Genomic DNA, 6264 nt, shown 5'->3' with positions numbered 1-6264 from the left:
TCAAACTTACCAAGCTCAACTTCAAATATAAACATAGCGCCTATTAGTCACGAACTCGAGGTACTTACCCGATCCGCTGTCCGTGATCAACTCAATAATGTCGCACACTTAGTGTCCATAGTGATTCAAAAGTATATATTAAGTCCGCACACTCAGTGCTATATAATCAACTTGCACACTCAGTGCTATATAATCAAACTCGCACACTTAGTGCTACATAATCAAACTCGCACACTTAGTGCTACATAATCAAACTCGCACACTTAGTGCTGTACAATTTAAACCCGCACACTTAGCGCCAATCTCATGATCATAAATGTTTATACCCGCACTCTTAGTGCCGAGATCAACAACTCAATACATCTCACCTCTTTTCTTTTCATTCAACACTTTCATCACCACATACATACATGTATATATATTTATCATTCCATTCAGCATCATTACATAGACGTTATGACCATTTAAATTAATACAAACTATATGCTTAATGACTTACTTTATGTTGGGTAAAATAATTCCAAGTCGGCTACTCGATGACCTTCGATTTCCCCTTGTTGGACGCCTCTCCTTTAGGTTCTTGAGCTTAAATAAATAAATCAACTAGTTTAATTACCTTGCTAGTTATTTATATCCCATAACATTAATAGTTTCATATCAAAAGAAGCATACGGCAACATTTTATTTCAAGGTACATATTCATAATTTAAATTCGACCATATAAACCAATATCATCCACTTGATCAATTATAGAGAATTAAAGTTAATATCACAATGTGTACTCTATATGGCCCATTATACATAATCAAATTTAACATCATCTATATATTTACTCATATGGCCGAATATACATACCCCCATATAATATCATTTTCATTCCATTTAACACTTAATTTCCACCACATAAACACTTGGCCGAATAATCCTAAACTAGCAAAACTCCACATTTGTTCATACCATCTTTTAAATTCACATGTATATTTTATTTTTACATGAACCATAGCCGAATCGTTTTAACCATGAGTAACATAACAAGCATAAATCATACTTATGGATATACCATGGCTGATTCAATCTAATGACATCCAAAATCATCAACCATTTTCAATGCATATAACATATCTAAACATGAATAAGTTTCATATAATCTCTTAACACATTAATTTCTTTCATCAACAATCTTTTGTTTCTTTATCCATCAAAACTTAAAGGTAAGAAAAAAATCAAGTTCTTCTCACACATACCATAACCGAAAGTTCCATCCAACACTCTAAATTCAAAATTTTAGTATGGCTAGGTAAGAAAAACGTGATGATTAAACTGAACAAACTAAGATTTCAAAAGAAAGATTAACAAAATTTACTAACCTTCTCTTCATTCAAAAGGCCGAATGCCTTTGCCCCCCTCTTTTTCTTCTTCTTGTACGGCTAAGAAGAACAAGGTAATAACCCCTTTTTTTACTTCTTTTATTATCCTTAGTATTTCTTTTATTATTTCCTTTCCTTTACATAAAATAATGACCACTTCATGGAAATTTACCACATATTCTAATATATGCTCCATCATGGCCGGCCACTATGTATAAAAAAGGAGTATTTGACATGCAAAGCCATTATTTTCACTACATGCTTTAATAGGTCCTTATAAATTAACCTATCACATTTCAAAGTTTTCTCACATAAGTCCTATTTACTAAAATTCACCTACAATTAAACAAAATTCAAATATGAAATTTTCACACATGCATATATACATATAATAAGCATCAAATATGACAGCTAATTATTTTTATGACTCGGTTTAGCGGTCCCGAAACCACTTCCCGACTAGGGTCAATTTTGGGCACAACTCTCCCCCACTCAAGAAATTTTCGTCCCCGAAATCTTACCGGTAAATAGGTTTGGGTATCGTTCTTTCATCGAGCTCTCGGTTTCCCAAGTAGCTTCCTCGATCCCGTGTTTGAGCCATAACACCTTCACTAACGGAACCCTTTTGTTTCGCAACCCCTTCACTTCACGAGCTAGGATACGCATCGGCTCTTCTTCATAACTCATATCGGCTTGAATTTCAACCTCCGACGGACTAATTATGTGCGAAGGATCAGATCTATAGCGTCGAAGCATCGAAACATGAAAGACGTCGTGAATCTTTTCAAGTTCAGGGGGTAAAATCAATCGATACGCAACTGGACCGACTCGTTCGGATATTTCGTATGGCCCAATGAATCTCGGACTCAACTTGCCCTTTCGGCCAAATCTGAGTACCTTTTTCCAAGGCGAAACTTTAAGAAACACTTTATCTCCCACCTGATATTCAATGTCTTTTCGTTTCAAATCCGCATACGATTTCTGACGATCCGTGGCTGCCTTTAGACTTTCACGGATTACCCTTACTTTCTATTCGGCATCTTTAATCAAATCGACTCCGAAAATTTTACTTTCACCGAGCTCGGTCCAAAACAATGGTGTACGGCATTTACGACCGTACAAAGCCTCGTAAGGTGCCATCTTAATACTTGATTGAAAGCTATTGTTGTAAGCGAATTCAATCAAAGGTAAATACCGTTTCCATGAACCACTTAACTCGAGGATGCAACATCTTAACATATCCTCAAGTATCTGAATTATCCGCTCGGATTGACCATCGGTTTGTGGATGAAAAGCAGTGCTAAAATGCAGCTTGGTACCCAAAGCTTCTTGCAATTTCTTCCAAAATCGTGAGGTGAATCTCGGATCTCTATCCGACACGATAGAAATAGGTACTCCATGTAATCTCACAATCTGAGAAACATACAATTCGGCTAGTTTATCCAATGAAAAATCCGTACGCACGGGGATAAAGTGAGCCGACTTAGTCAGTCTATCAACAACAACCCAAATCGCATCCTTCTTGCTTGCTGACAATGGCAGTCCGGACACAAAGTCCATTGTGACTCGATCCCATTTCCACTCGGGTATCATGATCGGCTGAAGTAATCCTGAAGGCACTTGATGTTCCGCTTTCACTTGTTGACATATTAAACATCTCGAAACAAAGTCGGAGATGTCCCGTTTCATACCATGCCACCAAAACTGACGTTTCAAATCGTTGTACATTTTCGCACTCCCCGGGTGAATTGACATTCGGCTACAATGAGCTTCGTTCAGAATCATCGAAATGAGTTCTGAATTTCTTGGAACACACAACCGACTTCTGAACCTCAAACAATCGTCATCATCAATTTGAAATTCAGATTCCATATTCGGAATACATTTAGCCCGTTTTGCAACCAATTCATCGTCGACTTTCTGAGCTTCACGAATTTGATGAATCAATAATGGTTTGGCCTTTAATTCAGCTACTAACACATTGTCGGGTAAAACAGACAAGTGTCCATTCATCTCTCGTAAAGCAAACAGCGATTTCCGGCTTAAGGCGTCCACAACCACATTAGCCTTTCCCGGGTGGTAATCAATGACAAGCTCGTAATCTTTCAACAACTCAAGCCAACGTCTTTGTCGCAGATTTAAGTCTCTTTGAGTCATCAAATATTTGAGACTTTTGTGATCCAAAAATACATGGCACTTTTCGCCAAACAAATAATGTCGCCATATTTTCAAAGCAAATACGATGGCGGCTAGTTCGAGATCATGGGTTGGATAATTTCTCTCGTGTGGCTTCAATTGTCTCGACGCATAGGCCACAACTCGAACTTTTTGCATCAATACGCAACCCAACCCGAGTAGGGATACGTCACTATAAATGACAAACTCTTTGCCTGATTCGGGTTGCACTAAAATTGGAGCTTCAGTCAAATGAGTTTTCAGTTGATCGAAGCTTTTCTGACATTTCTCTGTCCATTCGAACTTAGCATCCTTTTGAAGTAGCTTCGTCATTGGTGTGGCTATCATCGAGAACCCTTTTACAAATCGTCGGTAATAACCGGCGAGCCCCAGGAAGCTCCGAACTTCGGTAACATTTCTTGGAGGCTTCCAGTTAAGTATGGCTGAAATTTTGCTCGGGTCAACTCGAATACCCGATGCGGATACCACATGACCCAAGAAACTAACCTCCCTTAACCAGAACTCACACTTACTGAACTTAGCATATAACTTCTTATCCCGTAAAATTTGCAACACTAATCTCAGGTGCTCAGCATGTTCGGTCTCATCTCCTGAATAGACTAAGATGTCATCAATGAACACAACTACGAACCGGTCCAAATACTGTCTGAAGATCCGATTCATCAAATCCATAAATACCGTAGGGGCATTAGTGAGCCCGAACGGCATCACTAAGAACTCGTAGTGACCGTACCTCGTTCTAAAAGCAGTTTTGGGTACGTCCGAATCTCGAATCCGCAACTGATAATAACCCGATCTCAAATCTATCTTTGAAAACACTGAGGCTCCCTTTAGTTGATCAAACAAATCATCAATGCGCGGTAATGGATATTTATTCCTTATCGTCACTTTATTCAGTTGACGATAGTCAATGCACAATCTCATGGTTCCGTCCTTCTTTTTCACGAACAATACTGGTGCACCCCAAGGTGAGAAGCTTGGTCGAGCGAAACCTCTATCCGTCAACTCTTGCAATTGAGCTTTCAATTCCTTTAACTCGGTTAGTGCCATACGATACGGAGCTATCGAAATTGGCGTAGTTCCAAGTACAAGCTCAATACCAAACTCTATCTCCCGAACAGGTGGCAAACCCGGTAACTCTTCAGGAAAAACATCCGGGTATTCACAAACCACCGGCACAGATTCGGGTTTCTTTTCTAATTCTTTGTCATCAAGTACATACGCAAGGTATGCTTCGCACCCTTTTCTTACATATTTCTGGGCCAACATTGCTGATATTACAGCTGGCAACCCCCTTAAGTCTGTAGACTCAACTCGGATTATCTCGTTATTTGCGCACCTCAAATCAATAGTCTTGCTTTCGCAATTCACAACTGCATCATGCGCGGTCAACCAATCCAAACCAAGAATAACATCAAATTCGTCAAACGGCAAAAGCATAAAATCGGCCGGAAAACAGGATTCTCGGATTATTAGAGGGCATCTCTTACACACTTTATCAACAAGTACACATTGACCCAAAGGGTTTGACACTCGAATTACGAACTCAGTAGACTCAACAGGTAGAGTCTTACTGGATGCTAAGGTTTCGCATACATATGAATGAGTAGAGCCAGGGTCAATCAATGCAATCACATTAGTATCAAAGAGAGTGAAGGTACCAGTGATGACGTCAGGGGAGGATGCCTCCTCTCGTGCACGAATGGCATATACTCTAGCAGGAGTACGGTTCTCGGCTCGAACAGCCGTATCAGAGGCCCCTCTCTGACTACCACCTCTACCTCCTAAAATTCTCGGTGGTCTACCTCTAGTTGTCACTCCACTAGGTCTTGCACCTTGAATCTTATTCTTCTCATCAAGCTCCGTGCAATCTCTAATGAAGTGGTCCTTCGAACCGCATCCGTAACAGGCCCTGTTAGTAGACTTACCCCAACATTCACCTAGGTGTCGTCTTCCGCATTGGGGACATTTAGGTTTCTCTTGACGATTATTGCCCACACTAGCTACCGAAGTAGCTCGGGAGTCCGTCGATGGTCGTGCCCTGATGGAAATTCCCGCAGTCGTCCTCGACTTATTAGTGTCCTCCCTGAACTTCTTTACAGCTGAGAACAGAGCTTTACCCGTCGATCTTTTACGATAGTCTCTAGCTTCAAATTCAGCCTTCTTCTTCTCCTTACCAAGCTCTTCCGCCTTGCAGGCTCGTTGGACTAGTGTTACGAATTCTTTTATCTCCAAAATACCCACTAGTAGCTTTCAATCTTCATTCAATCCTTCTTCGAATCTTTTGCACATAGCAACCTCATCAGCTACACACTCCCGGGCATACCTACTGAGTCTTACGAATTCATGTTCCTATTCAGATATTGTCATACGGCCTTGCTTGAGTTCCAAGAATTCCTTGCGCTTTTGATCAATGAACCGTTGGCTAATATATTTCTTTCGGAATTCCGTTTGAAAGAAGTCCCAAGTAACTCGTTCGTTTGGACTATGGAAATCAGGGTCCTCCACCAATAGTAGGCTGAGTCCCGCAACAAGGATATAGCACACTTTAGACATTCATCGGGTGTGCATGACAGTTCATCAAACACCCGAATGGTGTTATCAAGCCAGAACTCGGCCCTTTCAGCATCATCAGTAACTATGGCCCTGAACTCCTCAGCCCCGCTCCTTATCACAGTCTACCAGCCTCACAGGATCAGTG

This window comes from Gossypium hirsutum, chromosome A02 (assembly GCF_007990345.1).
Source record: "Gossypium hirsutum isolate 1008001.06 chromosome A02, Gossypium_hirsutum_v2.1, whole genome shotgun sequence".
Taxonomy (NCBI): Eukaryota; Viridiplantae; Streptophyta; class Magnoliopsida; order Malvales; family Malvaceae; genus Gossypium; species Gossypium hirsutum.
The sequence above is the reverse complement of the archived record's forward strand: the minus strand, read 5'-3'. Positions refer to the sequence as shown.